This window comes from Triticum urartu, chromosome 7, assembly GCF_003073215.2.
Source record: "Triticum urartu cultivar G1812 chromosome 7, Tu2.1, whole genome shotgun sequence".
Taxonomy (NCBI): domain Eukaryota; kingdom Viridiplantae; phylum Streptophyta; class Magnoliopsida; order Poales; family Poaceae; genus Triticum; species Triticum urartu.
The window spans coordinates 43,230,088-43,236,146 of NC_053028.1; positions in this window are offsets into that span (position 1 = coordinate 43,230,088).

A 6,059-nucleotide genomic window follows, 5' to 3' on the forward strand; every position below is an offset into this window, starting at 1 on the left:
TGACTAGCTCGTTAATCAAAGATGGTTATGTTTCCTAACTATGGACAAAGAGTTGTTATTTGATTAAAGGGATCACATCATTAATTGAATGATCTGATTGACATGACCCATTCCATTAGCTTAGCACCCGATCGTTTAGTATGTTGCTATTGCTTTCTTCATGACTTATACATGTTCCTATGACTATGAGATTATGCAACTCCCGTTTGCCGGAGGAACACTTTGGGTGCTACCAAACGTCACAACGTAACTGGGTGATTATAAAGGAGCATTACAGGTGTCTCCAAAGGTAGATGTTGGGTTGGCGTATTTCGAGATTAGGATTTGTCACTCCGATTGTCGGAGAGGTATCTCTGGGCCCTCTCGGTAATGCACATCACATAAGCCTTGCAAGCATTGCAACATAATGAGTTAGTTGTGAGATGATGTATTACGGAACGAGTAAAGAGACTTGCCGGTAACGAGATTGAACTAGGTATTGGATACCGACGATCGAATCTCGGGCAAGTAACATACCGATGACAAAGGGAACAACGCATGTTGTTATGCGGTCTGACCGATAAAGATCTTCGTAGAATATGTAGGAGCCAATATGGGCATCCAGGTCCCGCTATTGGTTATTGACCGGAGACGTGTCTCGGTCATGTCTACATTGTTCTCGAACCCGTAGGGTCCGCACGCTTAAGGTTACGATGACAGTTATATTATGAGTTTATGCATTTTGATGTACCGAAGGTTGTTCGGAGTCCCGGATGTGATCACGGACATGACGAGGAGTCTCGAAATGGTCGAGATGTAAAGATTGATACTCCGGAATGGTCCGGAAGTAAAGATTGATATGTGGATAGTAGTGTTTGATCTCCGGAAGGGTTCCGGATTTCACAGGAAGGGGTTCCGGATGTTTCCCGAAATGTTTGGGCACGAGAACACTTTATCTGGGCCAAAGGGGAGCCCATGAGGTTTTTGGAAAGCACAAAAGGAAGTTTTGCAGAGTCCAGGGGCTAGACGCTAGGGTCCTTGGCGTCTGGCCCTGGAGTCCGAGAAGGACTCTTGCCTTTCGGGTGAAACCGACATTGTGGAGGCTTTTACTGCAAGTTTCGACCCCAAGGCTCAACATATAAATAGAGGGGCAGGGCTAGCACCCAAGACACATCAAGAAAGACCAAGCCGTGTGCCGGCTACCCCGTCTCCTCTAGTTTATCCTTCGTCATAGTATTCGTAGTGCTTAGGTGAAGCCCTGAGGAGATTGATCTTCACCAACACCATCACCATGTCGTTGTGTTGCCGGAGCTCGCCTAGTACTTCGCCCCTCTTGCTGGATGAAGAAGGCGAGGACGTCACCGAGCCGAACGTGTGCAGAACTCGGAGGTGTCGTGCTTTCGGTACTTGGATCGGTCGTATCGTGAAGACGTACGACTACATCAACCGCGTTGATATAACGCTTCCTCGAACGGTCTACGAGGGTACGTAGACAACACTCTCCCCTCTCGTTGCTATGCATCACCATGATCCTTCATTTGCGTAGGAATTTTTTTGAAATTACTACGTTCCCCAACAAATGAATGATAAAAATTTAATAATCCACAATGCATATAAACACTTACTTCTGATTTAGTTTGCATTTCTTGCTACGTCTAGTGTGTCCTAGTAATTTGCAAGCGCCGCACCGGGTTTTCAACTCATCAAAAGAGAGTGGTCTACCATTTTTTGAGACATGGCGGCTCTCATCTACCTTTGTTGCACCTTTGCTTGACACTTTCATAGGATCTTTAACCGCAATCATGTTGCCTTCACCATCATTCACATATTCAACTGCACACTTACTGATGTCATTTGTTTGCTTGATCAAATTTTCCTGTAGCAGATCATACTCATGACTCTTAGCTATCACAGCCTTCAAACTCTCCTGTAACTGATCCCACAAAGCAGGGTGTTTGCATGCAGCATGCATAGCTTCTGACGCTAACACACTGACCTGGCTATATTTCATTCTTTCCATGGCCCCAGTCCAACCTAATCCCAACAGATCGCTTGTGCGCCTCGCGGGAAGTCCCAACCTTGCATCTTTCGTGAACCGAACAAGAACTAAACACTTTGGTATTTCAGATATGTTCAAGTGCTTTAGTACATGGAATATGTGCTTTCAAGGTAGACCCTTTCGAATCATTCTTCTGCAGCTGCACCTTATAGTTTCTGCAGAATTTTCTGGTGTATACTCCACCCAAAAATGATGCTTCCGATTATTCTTCTAGGCCACGATTTACTGCTGTGATCCGTCTCCCAGCTTAATTTCTACAATCTCCATGCCGCCAACTTTTCTAAGATCATCTTGCAACATATAGAAGTTTGCTGGAGTGAAGACATGCGAAGCACCTATCTCAAGTTCCCTTGAGCTAGTAACTGGCATCGGTAAACTCTGTGAGGTCGTGCAGTCATCTCGCGCCTCGTTTTCACGGATACGCACAACAGCGTTCTCATGGTGAAAAATCATATCCACCAGGGTCATTTAACCGTCTAGATGGAGGTGAAGGCATGAGTTCTGGCTTTCACTCCGCTAGTTGCTTTTCATGCCAAACCAAAACCCCTCTGTTAGATAAGCGCCCACAGTCTCCTCTTCTTATACATCCGTCTCAACCATGTTACAGTTTTTTGGACTGCCATCTTTTGGAAAATGCATGCCATCTCTCCTCAAACGTGGTCGTGGACGTTTTGTAGTACAAAAGAGTTCTGAATTCCTTCAAGGACTTGTGACTGAGGTGAATCTTCATATTTTTTTCTATATGCCACGTACATATACGGTGCCACACGTCTGGCAAGACTTGGTGAATTGCCTTGATCATCGCAGCATCGGCGTCTGTGACAACACTCTTAGGCATCTTTTGACACATGGACCTCAAAAACGTCTGCAGAAGCCACACGTATGTCTCCTCGGTCTTGCCGAAACTATGGCACAACCAAAAACAGTGGTCTTCCGGTGATTGTTAAGAGCAACAAAGGGTATGAATGGCATACCATAGCATTTCATCTTGTACGTGATGTCAAATACAAGCACGTCGCCGAAGTCCTCATAGTCATGACGAGACTGGGAGTCACACCAGAACATCCTATTGAAATGTCCTTCCTTATCTAGCTTGTACTCGAAAAAGAAGCTAGGATCCCTCTGTTTCCTACTGGCCATGATGCCTATGGCTGTGGAAGCATCTCCTTTTGAAAGCAGCTTCCTCTTCTCCCTGGCGCAAAGGTTGTATATTTCACGCCTGGTAAAACCAACACCGCCGTACCATACATGTTTGCTGATGATGCAATCCATCATATCGTGAATTCTAATCCCTGTAGCTCCCATGGACATTATCTCATGCTTCTAGTACTCTTTGATTTTTTCTGTGGGACCAAAGGAAAGGTACCTCGTCTGGTCCTGCCAACATATGGCTATGCTTGTCCTCAAAACTTTCAACATACCAAACCCCACGCTTTTGGTCAAGATTGACGGTCAGGTGCACTTCGCAAAAGCAGCGTGTCTCGGCTCTGAGCCTACGGCTGTGTCCTTCTGTTAAACATGTAAACGTGACATAGTATGTCACGCATCTCTCTCTCTTGTAGTCCAAGTATTATTCCTAGTTTAGACAGAGTTTGGTTAGGTTTAATTATCTATCTCTTCTTCTGTCTTCTCCTAAACCGACTCTGTAAACCCACAAGAGGGATTCTCTCGTACGATCAATATATACAGCACGCGGGCTCTCCTCGGATGGTTGAGACGCTTCATCTAGTTTTACATGGTATACAGAGCCCTTCCCTTCCATCACGTCTAGCACCCTCCATCAACCTTCTGCCATGGCGTCCTCCAGCTCCGCATCAAGTTTCTCCGTCAATTCTCAAGTCTCAGAAAAACTTACCAGAACAAATTTCATCCTATGCCGTGCCCAAGTGCTATCGCAGATCCGAGCTGCGGGCATGTATGGCTACTTAGACAAATCCTCTCTTGAACCTCCTAAAACAATCACCACCAAGAATTCTGTAGGCAAGGATCAAATCGTCGTCAACCCCGAGTACACGGTCTGGGAAAGGGAGGACCAGCAGGTGCTCGCCTACCTGCTCAACAACCTCTCCAAAGAGGTGTTGATTCAGGTTACTTTGCATGAGAGGTCACATGCGATCTGGACAGCCTTGACCAGCATGTTTGCTTCTACGTCAAGGTCCCGCATCAACAACCTTTGTCTCAATCTGATGAACGCACATAAAGGTAATCAATCTATTGGCGCCTACTTTGGTCATATGAGGTCTCTTGCAGACGAACTCGCCATGGCTGGAGAACCCATCACCGATGGGAAACTACTCTCCTTCATCACTGCCGGCCTGGATATGGACTATCAGCCTATCATCCTGGCGCTGGACGTCCGCGCCGAGCCACCCACCGTCAACGATCTCTTCTCTATGGTGAGCAACTTCGATCAAAGGGTGGAGTTCTTCCACAACTCAGGCGCAGGGGGCTTCAAGTCCTCTGCAAACATGGTCGGGCGCGGCCGTGGTGGCGGTGGCGGTTTCTCCAAGGGACGCCCACACAAGGACAGCAGTGGCGGCGGCAGTGCCTACCCTGGCCAGGGCAGCGGCGGCCACCCTGGGCAAGGCAGCAATGGTTTCCGCGGCCCCAACAGTGGCTATGGCGGCGGCCACAAAGTGGCGGACAATCCAATGGCTATGGCTACGGTGGTGGTCATCCTTCACAAGGAGGCAATGGCTACAGTGGCCAGAACGCCGGCTATGGTGGCGGCTCCAATGGCGGCTACAACAACAACTCCAATGGCGGCTACAACAACAACCACCAAAACCGTGGTCACTATGGTGGTGGCTCCTGATGGTATGATGGTGTTTGTCAAATTTGCAAAAAACATACCATATTGCAAAAGATTGCAAGTGGCGCTATGTAGAGGATAACTCCAGGAAGAAGAAGGTAGTAGCTATCGTTGACACTTCCTATGGAGTTGATACAAACTGGTACGCTGACACGGGTGCTACTGATCACATAACTGGTGAACTCGAGAAGATCACCATGCATGAGAGGTATCATGGCCATGAGCAAGTCCACAACACTGATGGTGCGGGTATGGAGATTAGTCATGTTGGTCATTCAGTTATTAAAACCCCACACAAAGATATTCATCTCAATAATATTCTTCATGTTCCTAGTACTTCCAAAAGTCATGTTTCTGTCCATCGCATTGCTCTTGACAATCATGTGTTTCTAGAATTTCTCCCCTTCTTCTTTTTGATCAAGGATCAAGTCACAAAGAGAATAATTTATCGAGGTAGATGCATGGATGGACTCTACCCGTTGATTCCCAAGTTTAGGAGACTCAATAAACAAGTCTTTGGTGTCATCAAACTTTCCTTGGATAGATGGCATCATCGTTTAGGCCACCCCGCTTTTTCTATTCTTCATCAAGTTCTTAGCGAAAATAAGCTCCCAGCTGTCGGTGAGCGTAGTTTAGAAACTATTTGTGATTCCTGTCAGAGAGCTAAAAGTCATCAATTACCTTATCCAGTTTCCACTGGTGTTTCTGTTAAACCTTTGCAACTCATCTTTTCTGATGTCTGGGGTCCAACTGTTGGGGATCGTAGCAGAAATTTAAAATTTTCTACGCATCACCAAGATCAATCTATGGAGTAATCTAGCAACAAGGGGAAAGAGAGTGCATCTACATACCCTTGTAGATCGCTAAGTGGAAGCGTTGCAAGAACGCGGATGAAGGAGTCGTACTCGTAGCGATTCAGATCGCGGTTGATTCCGATCTAAGCGCCGAACCACGGCGCCTCCGCGTTCAACACACGTGCAGCCTGGTGACGTCTCCCACGCCTTGATCCAGCAAGGAGAGAGGGAAAGGTTGGGGAAGATTCCGTCCAGTAGCAGCACAATGGCGTGGTGGTGGTGGAGGAGCGCGGGACTCCAGCAGGGCTTCGCCAAGCACTACGAGAGACAAGGAGGGAGAGAGGTAGGGATGCGCCAAGAGAGAGATCAAATCGTATGTTGGGCAGCCCCCATACCTCAAGTATATATAGGGGGA